This window comes from Calonectris borealis, chromosome 3 (genome assembly GCF_964195595.1).
Source record: "Calonectris borealis chromosome 3, bCalBor7.hap1.2, whole genome shotgun sequence".
Lineage (NCBI taxonomy): Eukaryota > Metazoa > Chordata > Aves > Procellariiformes > Procellariidae > Calonectris > Calonectris borealis.
Window position 1 is genome coordinate 99,501,948 of NC_134314.1, and position 18,647 is coordinate 99,520,594.

General features: G+C 43.8%; 1 protein-coding gene across 2 annotated transcripts in view; it reads right to left on the reverse strand.

Moving 5' to 3' along the window:
• Positions 1–14,285, reverse strand: part of PPM1B (protein phosphatase, Mg2+/Mn2+ dependent 1B) — a 62,027-nt gene extending 47,742 nt beyond the window's left edge. The window contains exon 1 of one of the 2 annotated variants that reach the window (XM_075146910.1): positions 14,061–14,285. The gene's annotated coding sequence lies outside the window, so the exon portion shown is untranslated. The remainder of the gene's footprint in view (positions 1–14,060) is intronic. The other variant, XM_075146900.1, reaches the window with a different exon arrangement.
• Positions 14,286–18,647: the final 4,362 nt, after the last annotated feature.

The following is an 18,647-nucleotide window of genomic DNA, read 5'->3' on the forward strand; positions in this document are numbered from 1 at the left end:
CTCCAAGGTAAACAAGACCACGAAAGGGTCTCAGCATGCCCTCACAGGTCGCATATTCCAGCTCCCTGACCATCTTGGCGGACTTGCCCTAAGTTTATCGGTGTTGTTCTTGCTGGGGATAGGGAGAATGGGAGCAAAACTGGACACAGCAAAATGGATGCAGTCTGGGAACATCTGGTACAAATGCCAGCTAAAGGGGAATAAAGCTGTTTGTTTTCATCATTACCAGGGTGAACTGCTGAGTTGTATTCAGCCTACTGTTCACCAGAACCAGATCCTTCTCAGTAGAGCTACAATCCAACCAGTCTGTAGCACTGCAGGAGGGTTACTGATCCTGGAAGCAGGACTCGGCATGCGCCCTTGTTGAACTTTGTAAGATTCCTATGGGCCCACTCCTCTAGCCTTTCCAAGTACTTCGCAATGGCCACCCTGCCTTTGAGTGACCCAGTTCTGTGTCTACCACATACCTGATGAAGGTGCATTCCATCTCCTCCTCCAGGTCATTGATAAAGACATTAAAAAAAAAAAAAGAGTAGGTCACAGCAGACCCTGCAGGAGCTCCAGTTGTAACTGCTGTCCAGGCAGAGTATGAACCTCAGCCAACCTTTGAGATGACTCTTCAACCAGTTTTCACTTGTCTAGTCATCCTCCCAGTCAGGCTGTAAATAGGCGTATGCTGTGGGACACTAAAAAGCCTTGCTACGGTCAAAGTATAAAAACATCCACTGCTCTCCCTTCAGCTGAAGACCTGGTCATTTGATAGAAGTCAGTCAGGTTGGTCAAGTATGACTGATCTTTAGTAGAGCCATGCTGACTACTTCCAGTCACCTTCTTTTTCAAGGGCCCCAGAAATGTTTTGCTACAGGTTGATATAAACTACTTATTGATAGTGCAATCCAAGTAAAGCAGTATTTAATGTTTTTAGCAAGTGAAATAGAAAGCTTTCTTTATGATACAACATAGCAAGGATGCCTGAAACAGGAACCATCTCCAGGCTTCAACAATTTGCAGAATTCAAATGTTCCAAAGCCTAACTAAAAGAACTCTGTGCATAAAAACAAGCAGGTCTCAACAAGTGAACACAGCCATCAAATAATTGACTTTCTGGCTAATTTTCAAGGTATCCGGCAACAAGGCAGTAATAGCAGAGGTTACAAAAGGAAAAACTTGGTGTTCATAACTCTACCTAAAATTTATTATAGAAACTGGTAGCAGAGAAGGGGATGAGAAAGGAGTGGAAAAGAATAGCAAATGGCCAAGAAAACTTAAACATGTTTCATTATGCGCATTAGAGAGAATTTCTGAAATTCAGATTGCTTACATCTTTTCAGATGGTTTGATTTTCTCCAGCACTGTATTGAAAAAAAATCCACTTTATTGAGACCTCTGAACTTGAACAAATTCAGGAACTCCTGGACACAAAACCAGTCAGTGCCTGACAAACAATCACAAATTCTAGTCTCTACCAGTGACGAGATTACTCATGTTTCACCCAAATACTTCAGTCCCTTTGCAGTTCCCCAAAACTTATGCTTGAAGCATGGAGTGGGTAAGTCACCCTAGCTCCACATTAAGCAGTGAACAATGCCAACAGCGGATGAGCAGAGGCAGTCCTCTTATCCCCTAAGGAAATTTGCACGTGACAAAAAGCACAGAAAAACAGCTTGACTCGCTCAGGAACTTTCTGACAAACTCCTTACCATGACCTTTGCTATGTAAAGTTTTGGTTTCTGCTGTATTCTCATGTGCCTACAGAATAAAGATATTCTTGTCAGCAAGTGCCGATATTTAATTAAACCGGAATGACTGCTGTGAAGGGAGTCATATCAACATCTGTAGCAGGCTATGCATTTGGGGAAAATCCAAAAGGAAGACATGGGCATTTTTAATTTAGTTATAATAGAGGTTTTAACATCAACATTTAATTGGATGTTCTTTTACTTTAGGATTGCAACATGGCTGGTGACACTGCTATACTGTCACAGTTATGTGACTTCCAGTATGGTCTTCTCTTCATCAGCAGTAACATTCCAAGTAAATTTAGTTTTTAAACACCTGCAAAGAAATAACAACAGTGCCTGGCTGACAAACGAAGCGGATGTATCTAGCATCCAGCACTCTCACTGAGGTAGCATAGGATTTAGTGACTAGAAACCAACACAGAAGAAATTCAGAATTAAAAACTCAGCTTCAACTGTGCTACTTCTTTAACTGTGCTGAGTTAAAGACCTTTGTCCTGTCTCCAGGGTTTTGAAGGCACTACCCTTTGGCAGTTGAACCAAACAAGCTTTACGGCTTTTTCCCTCTTAATGGAAAAATCAGCCCACTCTAATTTTCCTTTCCTTCTCTGAACATGGCAGTTTAGTCCAAGTACATCCTTTCAGTCACCCAAAGACCTTCTAGGAATCTTTGCTTCCTCAGTGACAGTGATGCAAGTCTATCAATTCCTTGACACCTTAAATCCATAATAAGAATAGATCATGCCATCCATGAAGTTTTCCTCTATCTGCAGGAGTTTTTACACAGTTCAGGGTGAAAAAAAAAAAAAAAAATCTTTTACACAATTCAGCAAAAAGCACTATAGACTAAAGCTTCTCCCATTCCCCCCCAACCCTTCTCAAGAACGGACACAACAGGAGAAAATGAGCTCAAAGAAACCACACATCAACAAAAATAAGGAGAATGAAGACTAATAGAAAGAAGCTCCTCCCCATCTCACCCAGCAATACAGATGTCAGTAGTCAACGTATACTTGGTTTTTACCCACGCCAGTATCAAAGAGTCATGATACCCCGAAAGGCAAATAATTCCAGTAGGCTAATGGCAGACAACAGAACTTGGTAATAAAATGTTGCATATCGGCTTGATAAAAATCTTTCACATGATGAACAGACGAATGAACAGAAAACAGAACCCCGTGATAAGAGAATAAGAAAGAATACTCTGCAATGAATAATGTCCTCTGCCTACTCAAGTATTCTCTGGATTAGCTTAAGTTCTCAGTGAATTTAGAACTTCAGTTCTTTAGAAAGCATTGTAGTTTTCTTCTTCACCAAGAGCACTACTTTTATTTTCCTCTCCTGCCTCATTTCAGTTTCTCTCCTGCAGTAACAGTAACAGACTTTGACCCAAGGAAAGGAGAGAATAAACACTAAATGGAAAGAATCAACAGTTCTGAAATTGGAACATAATAAACTGTGCAGAAGAAAGTTTGCTCACAGGTAGTCCAGGTTCACCGATTCTTTTTGTACTAGTGATAATTTAAGATGATTACTAAAAAGAAGATAAATAGCAGAAAAGTATGATGAAGATTCCAATACAGTGTTCTAAGACCATTACTTACTTCAGAAAGGCTTCAAGCACAAATCTGACAATTCACAACAGATCTAAGCTGTCATGTTGTTTTGTATGCAAGAGTTTCTGTTTTAATCAGTGCTTCAATAAACAAACAAGATCTGTGGAGGAAGGGACAATATGAAGAGACATATTAAGAAGTTTTCCACATTAGCTTCGTATTCTTTGAGAAACTGACAACAGGTTTCAAGTCTGGACAAAAAGACACCTTTCAAAAAAATGAGTTACTTAAGTTATGGAATTGCTACCCCAAGTTTTTGGTGGTTTTTTTTTTTAATACAAAACACATTTGAACCTGGTAACCCTGAACAAAACAAAACAAAAGCGAAAAAAGATCACTTCAAGTAGTAACAGACCAGTACTTTTCCTATATGGAGCCCTACTTTCCCTCTGTACAGATTCATAAATATGGAAAACTTTAGATTGAAAATAGCATGGTCATTAAATATATCCGAGAATATAGAGTATTTTTCAAGGAAAATATTTTCCAAATATAAATTAATAAAGGGTTTAAAAAATACAATTTCAGAGTACTTTCCCCAGTGACAGTTTTCTGACCATGTTAAATTCTATTCCCTGCCATTGGCAACAGCAGCGCACAAGCTCATTTCAAGAATCCTGAACTATACTGGAATTTTATTTCTTCCCCTTACTCTGTAAGACAAGCCCCACTTTACTTCATCTTAAAAAAAAAAGATCAGAAATTGTTTTGATAGTCTGTAACCTTATCCCCTTCCCTCCAAAAGTCAGATATTCAAACCTGACAGCATTCCTTTTTTTTCTTTAAATTAAAAACAATACTGCAGCAATAGTCAAAACCACATAGTAAGCTGTTATAGTTAACAACAGCTACTATTTTGAGTTCATTAAATATTTTAGAGAAGTTCTTCTCTGGCCTAGAATTGCTTGTGTTTGGTGCATTCTAGTTAAGAAAGTGAGAAGTCACCCTATTGGATTTAATGTTACAAGCTAGATATTGATCTTCAACAGCTCTTAACCTCCATCACACTTACACTTAAATACAGTAATAAAACATATAGAAGCATGACATGGTTCAGCATAAGGCAAACCAAAGGGGAAACAGAAGTGAAATAAATTCTATTGTTTACTATGATATAAAAGTAGGATACAAAACACCAATGTCACTATGGCAGAGCCCTAACAATGCTTTTCTTCCACATCACACACAAGCCTCATTATTATTTCAATTTTAAAACATAGGAAAAAGTTAAACTATAGCTTTCACTTTTTATAAAAAACAGATGAGCTCTCAAGGCCTGCCTGCAGAGGAGACTGCACAGATATTTGACTGTAGCAAACACTGTGAAATATTCTCGTTCCAACATAATCGTCCGCAAAGGTGGTATGCTTGTCTTTTCCCTGATCCCACAGATGACTATTAAGAGAGGGAGTCACCTTAAGCTGCTTCCAGTTTCTTTACATTGTAAGGGATACACAGAATCTAAAGGAAGGTTGATTGGAAAACCTCCCACAAAACAAGCAATTGCTATTATTAAAGCATCTTTTAAATGACTGAATGCCTAGGAACTTCTAGGTTATCTTTTAAACAGCAGTTCAATTGTGATGCACTTATGAAGGATTTACAGAACAAGTTTCACACACCCCCTTTCCCCCAGTATTAGCTCTAGCTGTTGTTTTCACCACACTGTTTTCATTTTACTTATGTATAAAACCCCTATTTGAAGTTTTGTGCACAACCTTCTACTAGTTTAGAAAAAGTGCTCCTCAGAAACATGATCAACCACAACCTAGATTTTGGATGATTACAATAAATTCATCCACCAGCCAAAGCAATCAGTAAGGGAAAGAGCAGGAAATAACAAATCCAGATCAAGTACTGGATATTTTAATATTATCATTAGTAGTACAATAGTATTTAATGTTCTTTCCATAAAAGAACATTAAAAAAAGACATCATCTCAGAGAAAGGGAAAACTGAAACAAAAAATCCCTTGCTGTAATGTGTCGCCTGGAAAAATGGTGAAGACGCAGAAAACATGACAAGCTAGCAAATGGATAAACATCACATCTGAGGAGTCAGTTTGAAACACCTATAGGTAGTAGCCCCACAATTACTGGTTAACACTCACTAAAGATGCCTGTAAATCCCACCTGTAATTAGACATTGTTAATAACTTCCTTAGGAGGTGTCACTTCAGTTTTTACTGACGACACCCAAAGTGAGACATTCTTGAGTCTTAATAGACTGTATTGTGCACTCGGGCTCTAATGAGATAGATGGAGCTTCTTTGCCTTCTAAGATGCAGGACTGATCACTCACTAGAGGAGTCAACGGACTGCCTCTGTTAGGTCTGGATTCAAGTTTTACAACAGCTGAAGTAAGAAAAGCACTTCATGTTTGTCTTGAATACACACACTAAAGAAGAGTACCCTCCTCTTTAAAAATCAGCTATAAACAATTCTTCTCAAATGCCCCAGAGAGAATCAAACTTAATGTTAGACAATAGAAACCAGTGCCTGCAACTAGTACCATATCTGAAGGGAGATCTTGTGCACAAACTGGTATGCAGAGTACCTTTTGACCAGGATGAGATTTTCCTGTTGGGAATTAGAATAAATAAAACAAGTATTTTATTACTATACTAGGGAAATGGAGAGCGGAAGCAGAAAGGACGCAGAGAGAAACTAAGTAACATCTGTGCTAGATTCACCTCTCATACCTTTACAGACGCTCTCTGAAGTCCGTGCTTTGAGTATAGGCCCACTTAAAATAGAAGCAAAAGGAACAATTTCTGTAGTTTTATACACTGAAGACAGAACTCTCAGAACTCAGCCTGCAGTATCACATAGCTGCAGTACAGTACTTCTCATCTGAAAAGTTTCAAAGCACATTAGAGTTTCAGCAGCTTTTCAAGGTCACAAGGGCAATCACAAACACAAATCCCTGCTCCCTCCAATTCCTAATCCACCACCCTCAAAATCCAATATAGCTATACTCCAGAGACTTCAGTACATCATCCATTTTCAAAACTTCATTCACTTCTCTCCTAGAATCATGGTCCAAACTACTGTATGTGGTACCAGTGCATATTACAAAAGGCTACAATATACATCAAAGGCAACTTTGGACCTCTCTATATTTATTTGGAGATGGCTTAATAAGCATGTTGGATACTCTCAAGAATTTTATCTATCTTACAGAGAAGAGATTTTTAGCATCCCTTAAGAAGTTGCTGTTAGGAACATAACTTCCTACTTCTAAATATGTTGCCTGAAATATTAGGGGGGGGAAATACTTTTAAGTCTCCTGGAAGAAATTTGAAATAGTGGTAAATACAAGACGACAGTAAAACAAGAGGTAGCATTAGTGGAAAATAAATAAAATACAACCTTAGGAAGCCAAGCTATGGTGTGTGTCGTTTCCCGCCCATCCCCTTCAAGTTTTATTGAAACTGGCCACAATTCAGAAGTTAACACAAGGGTAAGTACTTCAGAGATAATCAGGTCCTATGAGTTTTGTGGAAATAAACAGTCAGATCAAGAAGAGACATCCAAACTAGTGCCCCTTGAGGACAAGTGCAGCAGGAGCTCAGCTATGTTACCAAAAACAACTCCCCATACAGGACAGATAGTGCTCCAAACACATGAAAATACTTTCAGAGCACAATACAGTATACCCAGAAAAATCCAACCACAAGACACAAAGCCACAGGAAGTCGGGCTTCATAACCTGTTGCTCACACAGCTAGTTTCATTCTTGATTAACTGAAGTAAATCCATGAAAGAACTACTAATTTATTGTCGTTTTAACACCAGTCATTTTCACGCACAATTTCAAAACTAGGGACAATAATTTGGGAACAGAGATTCAGTTACCAGTCAAGATGAACAAACAACCCTTAACTCAGAGAGCAGCAGGACAACTTCTGCAGTCCTGACAACTGCACTTAGGAGGCAGGAGAAGGCAGAATCCAGTCCCCCACATAGCTCAACACTCTCTGCAATGCTCCAAGGTGCCTTTCAGAGACCCAGTCGGTACATCTATATTAGCACTTTAGTTCGGATCAGGAGTGCACTTTTGAAGTAAACCTGAGTCACACCACTTCTGTGCTTTGGTTCACATCTCAAAGAAGTTTCTGAACACATGATGTGGACATCTCTCAGCTTAACCTAAACCAAAACTCTGGGAAAACACCTAATACCCAGTAACGTTTGGAGTATACTCAGACCACGGAACCAGACTACAGATAGTCTAAAATAAAGCCCCATGAAGTACACACGCCGTGGACACTGGGCGTGTCCTAACCTATTGCCTCACTCTACAATCTTCTCCAATTGCAGCATACTGCTTGCTAATGTAAATATAATCAATGTGGCAGATACTGCCCATTCATTTAAGAGAGCCTCAAGCAAAAGTAACTAAACCCAGACTTAAGCTGCCAACGCACACCTCATCAGCCCTAAAAAGGAGGGCTGCACTGTGAATTTGAGTGTTCCTTTTCCTGGAGTAGCTATAGCAGCAGTGTCTCACCACTCATCCACTTTTGCTTCCACCCCTTTACAGTTAGGAATATCAAAAGCTAGTGGGATACATCTAGGAAAGTTCTCTGAATAAAGTTAAAAACCCCCCAAGATCAACACACTTCATGCATCACCTACATTTACTGTTTTATAAAACTTTTTAAATAACACTGAAAACACAGCCCAATAACCCACACCAATGGCTCCACTGTAGCTGGTGATAGGAAAGGAAAAGCAGCATGTGCTTGATACTGCTTTATATTACTCGCACATCAGCTTAACCAACAAAGCTGCCCGGAAAAGAGGTTTTTTTGTTTTTGAATAAGCTGACCAACATAATATTCATTGTTTCAGGTTTCCACTTGAATCAATACATCAGTTCTTTACAAATAGTTCCATCATTTGAGATTTGTTCTCTCCAGTCACCAATTTTTCTTTTGCTATACAAAATTTTAAATACAAGATCATGAGTTTTGAACAAACAATACCTGGCTTTAGCAGGACAGATGAGCTGGTGAGAACAGGCCAAAGCAGTATTGTATGACTAAATTACAATAAAGTGTTACCTCCTCTACTCAACAAATCATCATCTTACTTCATTACCTCCTTGATAAAAACAATTAATTCATATACTAACAATGCAGAGCCATGTTTGCTCTACACTCAGTAAAGGTCAACTTCCTACACTGAGGTGCAAACACAGAAGTAGGATTATTGAAGACAACATTTTCTGTTAACACACTAATCCCCTGAAAACTGCGAAGACAGACCAATGCTCTCCTTTGTGACTTAACTGGAAGTTTGTAGTCATTGACTTGTCATTATCATACACACTAAAGAGCCACGTTAAGCTCTCCAGTAGCCAAAGTCTGAAACATCCTTAAGTGATGTTTTTCTGAGCTGAACTTCTGTTAACTCTTGTGAAAAAAGACTTAAGCATCTAGTTGTACTATTTATTTGAAAGAAAACTCAATGAAAAGGTTACTTCCCATCAAGGATGTAGAGAACCTATGCCATGAGACAGTAATGTAGTAACATCATAAAATGACGCATTGAAGTAATGTTAATGAGAAACTAATGGTGCATGGGGAAAAAGAGTTCTGGATGACTTATTTTTCCTAGCAGAACAATACCTGGGCCTGAATAATTTCCTCTGAAATTAGAAGAAAGGCTGTTGTCCACTGAGATATAGGGTTTTCCCTTCTATAATTTTCTACATTAAAACATCTTTGTGCCTTCTCTCCCAACGTAGGTTTTTCTAAGAGCCAGAAGACTAATTTAACCTACACTCACTGGCAACCCTTATGTTTCATCATGCCAATAATATCTCAAGAAGTTGAGATGAGCTGAACTGCTCATCTCAAGAAACTGAAGATGAACTACACCAGCTCAGTAATTTCTTACCATCTCATGCAAAGCTTTTCAGACCAGTTTTCTTTTGGAGTGACACTCATTAATTCTTCAGAATTTTTATTTGGCTTATAGCACATGATACAGATATAAATCTGTACAAGATTTATTTGCCAAATTTTAAGCAGTTTGACCAAAGTTTCCCATGCTAGATATCTACCCACAACTGAAAGGCGTCAGCCAAATAGTTGAGAAGTTTGCAAGGTTGTCTGTTAAAGAAAAACAGTTTTGATGATCTTTTTGGAAACTCAACATCCTTGTTCTTGCATCAGGGACACATCTTTCATTGTCCATGCAAACAATTTCTCTTTTCTGGGCTTTTATACTCTGATGTTATTTGAATTTGGGTGACTTTTTTTTTTTTAATTAAGAACCTGCAATGACTTGTCCAGATTTTGAAATTAAATTTCCTGAAGATTATATGCATACTAGATATGCTGAAGATCAGGGCTAAACCAGAGCCCTCTTGAAGTTTCATAAAACATTTATCCTGCATTCACACTGCTAACAGACACTGAGAAGGAAAAGCCACAGTTCACACCCTGTACATCTATAAGTCAAACCTTGAAGATGATCAAGCATAAACAATTGAAGCACAGAACGAAAAAAGTGACAAATAGGGAAGGAGCCAAGCGAACAAAAATTTTCACTTTAACAGTTTTCCAAAGAAATCACCATTGCTCTCCTCCAATTTACTGAGAGTACCAATATTCAGATCAAATCACTTGGGTTGCTAAAAGGCCCAAGATCTGAAGGATGCTTCTTCATTTTCACAAAGAAGTGAAGAGAAACACTAGTGCAGAACTGAATTCAAGGATGAGAAAACTTGTCGGACAAGCTGGCAAGAATCAAAAAAAAAAAAAACAACAAAACAAAAAAACAAAAACAAACCCCCAAAAAAACCCAAAATAGAGCATACTTGATGCAATTAAGGTGGTGGGCAGAAAAATCGATATTAGATAAAAAACCAACTACGGACACAAAGATAGGCATGAACTGTTACAGTAATCACTCTCCACAATCCAAGCTCTAGACTCCATGTGTGGATTCTTTCATCAAAGCCTTCCCATTCACTTGGAAGAGACTGTGCTTGCAAAAACCAATGGTTAGCTAGCTATTTGCCAGTGCTAACGAGAAAAGAACAGCTATTCACCACTTACTAAGCTACAGCAGTAAACCTATGTGGCAGATTTAAGCATTCCTACTGGACTGATGATCCAAGACATTACCAAATGTTCAATTTCAATTTTCAGAGGTTTTGGGGAAAAAACACAAAAAAAAACACAAAAAAAACCCTCACCCCTAGGAACATTATGGTAGCATTTAGCAAGGTGTGCTGCAGTTTGCTTCATTCAAGATGGACAGTACTCTCTGAACATTATTCTACATACAACCCCATCCCTTCCTGCAGTCTAAATAAACCCTGCTCCAAAGAGTGATATTCATTATTATAATACAAATACTTCACATACACAGATTTTTACAGGCGCGCTGCACACTCCAATATTAAGAGTGATTTTTTACTGCCTTTCCCTTTTTGTAATATGGAGGCAACACATTCAGGTAAGAAATACTCACTACTCTCAGTCGCCCCCTCCAAGAGCAGTAGTTCTTGATACTGAGCACCTTAAAAGACCATGTTCAACACACAGATTTCACAAGCTTTAATTTCAGTTGTGATAGGTTTATATTTCTGCAAGACCGGGTCTCAAGTTTAGTAAGTCTGAAGCACACACTGGTGATCACTAATGGAAAAGTTTAAGTGAACAATGACAATTCCACACCAGAGCAAGAAGGGAACTGGATTATCCAGGATAACTACTATGAGACTACTCTTTTCTTTCTCTAGTTCCCTACCTCACCAGCTGACCACCTCACAGCTACTGCAATAAAACAAAAATGAGTTCTATGCACTCTCTGTACAGCCCTCTCCATACTACATTAATTCCATTTCCCTCATCTTGATGTTATGTGCCTTAACTAAATCACTATCCTATAAACCAACCTCCTCTAAATATCTGTGCAGAGTAGGAGACAAGGGGCTGTGTAAACAAATAATACACACCATCACAAACCCACAGAACATGGGATACACATGTACAATTTTTCCTCATTTCCACCTGAGCCAAACAGCTTTCCATTCTAAATGGATCATCTTTTCACAGATCTCTGACCCTCAAATGTTTATGCACTAACCCTCTTCAAACACAAGCATATGTCCAGTACAAAGGACTTCATACCTTCTGGACACGTGCACTCAGTTAAAGTGTTAACGTATACATAATGCACATAAGAAATATATATAATAGACACATTTGAGCCCCTGAGCCCACACATACATGGGGCTTGTCTACACTACATTAAGTGCTCTTAGTTAGCTGCTGACCTGACAACACCATTATGAGTGCTAGTTTCAGCAAAAGTTTACCCTTAAAGTTAATGGACAATTTACCAGTGGAACAAACAGAACAAAATAAACAAAAAAACCACCGTTAACAGAAACCCCTTGACTATTCTGTAGTCTCCTTTAACCTGATAATATTCATAACAGTCACAAATTGGCTCATCTTCATTCACTTTTTTAGGTTCCACTGGCTGTCACAACTATAAAATACTTCTCTCCATACCAAGAGGAGCAAAGAACCCCCACAGCCTCCCACCTGCTCAGGACACACCTGGGACCCCGGACCCAGTTCATCATCCCTCCCCCACACCATTCCAACTTTTCATAGCCTCAGCCAAAAATGCCTGCCTCCTCTCTCCATACACAGACTAGAGTTCCCACTAACTCAGCAATACGAAAACTCCAGTTTCCCTTTTGCACAAATACCATTCCCCTGATACACACATGTATACACAGCCTAATATAATCTTCACCCTGTATATGCATAATTCCCACAAATTCATCCTACCCCCCGTTTTCAGAAGTACACAAAACTTTCCAAGACTCCACCATTCATTTCTACTTCTAAGTACCTACCTAAGTCCCCCCACTTTCTTATAATCCATGGTAATCCCTGGAAATTTACCCAGAAGAAGGGTGCACTGATCCCCTTACAGACAAAAATTTACACTGCCCGACACCTGTCACAAATATAGATACTTACAGTTCTACAACTCCCCAGGACATGCACAGACTTTTCTCCAAACAGCACTATCATGACCCCAACACGTGGCATTTGCTACATGTTTTCCAATTTGTATTCCTCAGCTCAAACAACAAATATCCAGCCTTTTAATTTCATCACAGGAAAGACACCAATTCACAGCTCCTCTGTGTTCCCAGGACGCAGACCACGTTGCTTGCTGCCCTCATCCATCTCAACACACAAGAAACAGGGCTTGCTGAGCTGGTGACAGCCAGGCATCACTCTCAGCTCTCAGTGTGAGCACCAGACAAACCAACTTACACGCAGTAAGAACATGCATGCCTTTCTGTCCACATACCATCTCATATTACACACGAAGGTCTCGCACATTAAGTCTAACCACACTGGCCACCAAAGAAAACAAGTTCAGAACCTTGTAGCAACCTGTTACCACTGTGCCTGTAAGTTGTACATAGGCTTACCACCCAAAGCTTCCCTTCTCCACAACACTTAGAAGCCAGCCAACTTATCACCTTACTTCTCACAACACACAGAGGACTGTTTACTAATCACTCCGAAATTCATATGCCCTCATGAACCACCATTCCTAAATACACGTGGTTTCACCCACCATCTGCATCCCCACGGTATAAACATACTCCTCAACCTACCACAGCCCACAAAACAACACGCATACAGATCTTTCCAGCTGCCTCCAGTCCATCAAAATGTCGGGAGAGAGGGAGTCAGGCTACAAATTATAGTAAAAATATATCCACATTTATATCCACTGGGTTCGCAGAGCCAGCAAGCTCCAAACTACAAGCGAGAGGCGGCCTTCAACTTCTTTGCCCTTCCACGCTAAAGGCACCCAGGCATTGCCCATCTGCCCGTGACTTCATCCCCTCCGCACACCACCAGCTCGTCACAAGCACCCAGGCCTCACGACAGCTTCTCCCTCCAACACCACGGTCTTACCGCAGCTCGCCACCTCCCCACCCCGTCGGTAAACACCGGGCCCCGCCGGCCCCCGGCCCGCCACTCCCCCGGCCCCAGCCAATGCACGTGCACAGCCCCGGCCCGCCGGCCGCCCCCTAGTCCCGCTCCGCACGCAGCAACCGACACGCCGGCCGCCTTCGGACCCTTCCCCGCCCCGCAGGCAGCGCTACCCACACGGGGCCCGGCTCGCCGGCTCCCCCACCCCACACGCAGCGGCCGGCGTGCGGGGCCTAGGCCGTCAGCCCCCCTGCCGCCGCCCCGGCCCGCCCCACCGTGGCGCACAGAGAGGGCGGGCCCGCCGGCCCCCGTCCCCAGCTACACCGGGGGGCTTGGCTTCCCCGCCACTTCCTCGCCGTCCCTCCCCCGTGCGCCTGCCCCGGCAGCCCCGGCTCCCCCGCCGGGAGGCCGTGTCAGTGCGGCCCCCGGCCCTCTTTTCTCCCCCGGCGGGAAGAGGCGGAGGCCGGGCCTGCGCGGCGCCTGCCCGCTCCCCGGGGACGCACACGCAGCAGGCCTTGCCCGCCGCCCCTCCGGCCCCACGGAGCAGGCCGGCGCTGCCTGCCCCCGCTTCCCACGGCACGCGCGCAGGCCCTGCCGCTCGGTAACACGCGCGCCCAGGCCCGGCCCGGCCTCTTCGCCCTCTCTGTCCGCCTCGGCGCGGCCACGACCCGCTCACCCGTGCCCTGCGACCGGCCCTAACCCCTCTACCTGTCGGCGGACGAGCGCCGGCGTCCCCCGGCGTCCGGGCCCCAGGCGGCCCAGCAGGGCCCAGCCGGGGTGGGGGGGGCTGCCTCGGCCTCAGGCGCGGGCCGCCCCGCGCTGGCCGCCGCCGGCCGCAGTCGCTGCCCGCTCGCGCACTCTGAGCGCCGCCAGCAGCGCGGACATGTTGGGAGCCCCTGTCCCAAAGGCCGCCGCTAGGCCCGCCCTCCCCACCGCCCACGTCAGAGCGCTCCGGGAAGGGCGGGCGGGGCACGGCCCACGGCCCCGCCCCCATGGCACCGCCCCCACAGCACCGCCGCCGTTCCCGGCCGGGCCGCCCCGCGTCTTTCCCGGCTTACTGGCTGCTGCTGCCGTCGCTCATCCCGTCCCACCCCTTGCGGGTGGCAATTGGCCGCCCGACCTGCCGGCTCTACCCTTCATCAGTGTCATTGGTCGATCTGTTCGCCGCTCACCCGCCAGCCCCGCCCAAGAGCTCTTTCCTGATTGGGCTTTTCCCCTCTGCTTTGGTAGCTATTGGCTGCGGCTCTTGTCAATCAAGGCGCTAGCGCACGGACTGTGTCTTTCTCCGCACTTTTTTTGATCCGGCCTTGTAGCCTGGGCAGGACTGACGCAAACGGCTGTCAGCGAGCGCCCTTGCCCCTCCCAGCCTCCCTCCCCCCCGCCACATCCTTTCCCTCCCGGCGCGGTTTGCCTGCAGGCCATTGGCTCTCAGCGCCGCCAGTCCCGCAGCCTCTCTCGCCCCGGCCGCCGCTTCGCGAAATGGGCGTGAATCGGGAGGTGGATGCCTTCTCCTGACTGGCCGTCGCCCCTGCCAATAAAGCGGGGCCGGCGGGCGCCGGGGAAGAGCCGGCGGGCCCCGGCGGAGCCGCAGAGCACGTCCCGGCCCGCGCACCGCTCAGTACGGCGATTGGTCGCAGGGCGGGCGGGGAGGGGGAGAGGTGCGCGGCCTCCCCCTCGTCCCACGGGGGGCGGCAAGGAGTACCCGTATGTTCGCGCGATTACATCACCGCCAGCCAATCAGGGAGCGTGGGGCCCGTCTCCTGGTCGCGGGAGGGCGGGGCCTCGCGCCCGCCTGCATGAGCCGTTGCGCCTTGCGCCCTGGGGGCTGAGGCGGGAGGTTGCGCGGCCGTCGCCGCCGGCTCCCGGCTCGGTGGGCGGAGCCGCCATTTTTCCATTTTCACCACAGTAAAGAATGAGGCTGGAGGTGTCTCGGTCCTCGGCATTCCCTTCCGCCGGCGGGGCTCGAGCGCCGTGGCCCGCCTCGGTTCGGCTGGGCACACCTCAGGGGTGCCCGAGGGAGGCTTCTCGGGGCGGCCCTTTCTGCCGCCGGGCCCGGGTGCATCCGTGGGCTCGGGGGTGGGAACCGATTATCGCACCGGGGCCGCTGACCACGCGCCGCTTGAAAAGTAACGGCAGTTCGGGGAGGGCGCGAGTGGCAGCTGCTCTCGGCCGTCGGCCCCTCCGGCTCCAGCGAGAGCCTCCGCGTGGGAGGCTATAATTAACCCCCCGCGTGGGCTCGCCTAGCTTTTAACTTCTTTCTCGCCCCAAACCAAAAATGTTTATTCAGAAAGGAACATGAAAATCTGCCTGATGCCTCATAGTCCCTTGCTCTTCCCATCTTTCTCAACCAACGGGCTGAAGCGAGCTGGGGTTTCTCTCTCTGGAGAGGGACCCAACTCCTGCCTTGCTCTGCAGCCCTATACGGCAGTTCCGCTGGCTGCAGTTCGACACTAAAGTCTTTCCTCGTAAGCTAACTGGCATAGAAGCGATGTCCTTGCCTTACACTCCCAAGTGCCTGAAGTTTAATGTACTGTCCATACAAATGGTGTACAAATTGCCACACAATAGTCTATGGATGCCCTTGTCCCCTTACATTGAGGTGTTTCCTCCTCACATGCTATATACACCAGTGTGAATGAACACTTGTTATGCAGGATTTGAGATCATGGGTTGAAACACAGTTTATGTAGCATTTTTATTTATCCATCTGTCTCTTCTGGAGTGTTTGCAAAGGAGCTGGCTCTGAAAAAGATGGGAACTTTCCCTTCTGAAGTTGGCATTCTCTCCCAGCCTTCCACATAGGCACACTATGGGATTATTTTTCCAGGCTCTGTAGAGTCATGTCCACAGTACAGAAAATACTATGGAGCTTTAAGGACATCAGCACCACCACTCACATTAGAAAATCCTTGCACAGAGCTCTGGAGGCATTTTGAGCTCAGGTAACTGATGCAACTGCAGCTCCAAGTTAGAGCTGAAGCTTTGCTTTCTGTGGGTTCAAGGGCATCTACCCCACAACGAGAAGATACGAAAGGTCACTCCAGCGTGACAGTGCTGCTTCCCACAGCTCTCTACCAGTTGATAGAGTTGGTTGAGAATGAAAGCTAGATTGCCTCCGCACAGGGAGCAAGTGAGCAAGTTCAGAAACGGTCGGAACACTAAGACTGCGGTTAGCCCTCTGCCATACAAAACTTGCTCAGAGACAAGCTAATTTGAGTGCCCAGACCCAGCTGCCAATCAACCTAGTTAACTTTGCAGCATCCACATGATCTGGGACTCAAGGCACTTTTACATATCTAGCTAGGTTTTTTTTTTTTTCCCTCCTTTCCTCAGGCTTATATCTAGTAGTCATTTAAACACAATTCATGTATTATTAAAGTGATGACAAATCTGGCTAAAAATTGCTATATCTTCAGGTTGATGAATGTAAAATTCAGTCAGCCTAGATACTTCTTGGACTTTTGAAATAGTTTTTATTTCAAGTGATTCACCAGGAATTTTTTGAGAGCCTGTCACTGTTTAAAGTAATGGTTGCACAGATTTCAGCAGGTACAGAACTGCGCTGTGATTTTATCAGGTCTCTGTTTACACCCTCTACTTTGCTTCTTGGTTACCTGCCAGAGGGATACCGTGGGTAGCATTGGATGATTTTGCTCAGTATGACCAAGGTATACTCAGCTGCTACTGACTCTTCCATCTAATTTACTGTAGCAGCCATTCTTTCTACAGTGACTACTAAAACAAAACCGTACAGAAATACAGAAGGAAATCACGAGTTAGTCTTTCAGTTGTCATTCAAACCTTCTGACCCTGCCTTTCTCCTTGCTTCTAGGTTTGACACTTTTGTTCTTATCCCCTTCATTTCACCTTCAGCTCTAACCGCATATATAATTTTATAACAAATTTAGATAAAATACTTCCTTATCATATCACCTCAATACCAGTACAACCTTTACAGAATTGACTTCCCAAAATAATAAATATCGTACGTTATCTCTAATGTAATAAATCATATCCTCATTGCTTCTCAAACATGACCTGCTTAAATGTTAGAGATTAACTAAAAATCTACATCCTGCACATGAGTCCTTAACCCAGCGTAAACAGCACATTCCTAATCACTAGAAAATGTGCATATCTGGCTGGTTTATGTGGGCTAAAACTAAGCACTGGCATTGCTCAAGAGGTGTGTGTGGCAAGAGGCAAGTAGCACAGTGACAGGCAGCAGGGGCAGTGGGTGAAGTAATAAGTAGGTGAAATAATGGTTGTATGTGGCAATGTGGAGTTAATGGCTAATCTAGGATTTTGTGCCTTTTCGTGGCTGGCCCCAGTTAAGCTTCGTGTAAGATTACTAACGCAGGATATTTGTTTGTGAGAATGTATGTGTGTTTGATCTATGGTAACATGTGCATGTCTGAAAGTGTGTGCATTTTTTAATATATGCAATGTCCATCTGATTCTTAGTGCTGATGAAAATAACTATGAACTATAGAAATGTTAACCAATAAATGGGAAATAGATTGTACAGGATAAAGGTAATTTGCAAACAACTTTATTTGATACTGCACTTAAGAGGAATGAAAGTGAGTTCTTGCCATACAGAATTTTTAAAACTCCAATTTTTTTATGTTATATTGTTATTGGTGAACAGATTTGTCCTTTTAGGAGTAGCTGTTGATGAATCTTAAGAATTAAATGTTTCATGTTCAAATGAATGAGCTGTCAAACAGGTCTTGACAAAATAACAGTATATTTGGGAAGGTACTCTGACAGTGTTTTTACATTGTTATCTCAACTTTTACCTCTGTTTTTGAGCTTTTCATCTGAAGCATGTATCCATGTAGTGTTTTAACTGGCCTTCACACTGGCTTGACCACAAGTGGCAACTGCTCTAGTTTCACAAGAAAGCATTCTCAGACACTGAGGATATTCATGGTACATGAATATTTTTTATCTGCAAAGCAAACAAGCTCTTTCATTTTCAGCTGAGTAACTTCCTATGGAAATTAATTCACTAAACAACAGTAGTTAAGTTCTTGACCACTTCCCTGCGTACCCCTTCTAGATTACACCATCTGTGAAGAAAGGAAGGAAGTCGCCACAGATAATAAGGTCATCTTCATATTAAGAAATGAGTAGAGAAAATTTGGAAAGATTCATGTAATATTTCACCTTGGTTTCGCTCAACAAGAGGAATGCTAATACAGTAGTGGGGAATAGGAAGAATGTAGGATGGATAGCAAAGAAAAAGGCACAGATACAGACGAAGGCAAAAACCAAGTAACATTAATGTGT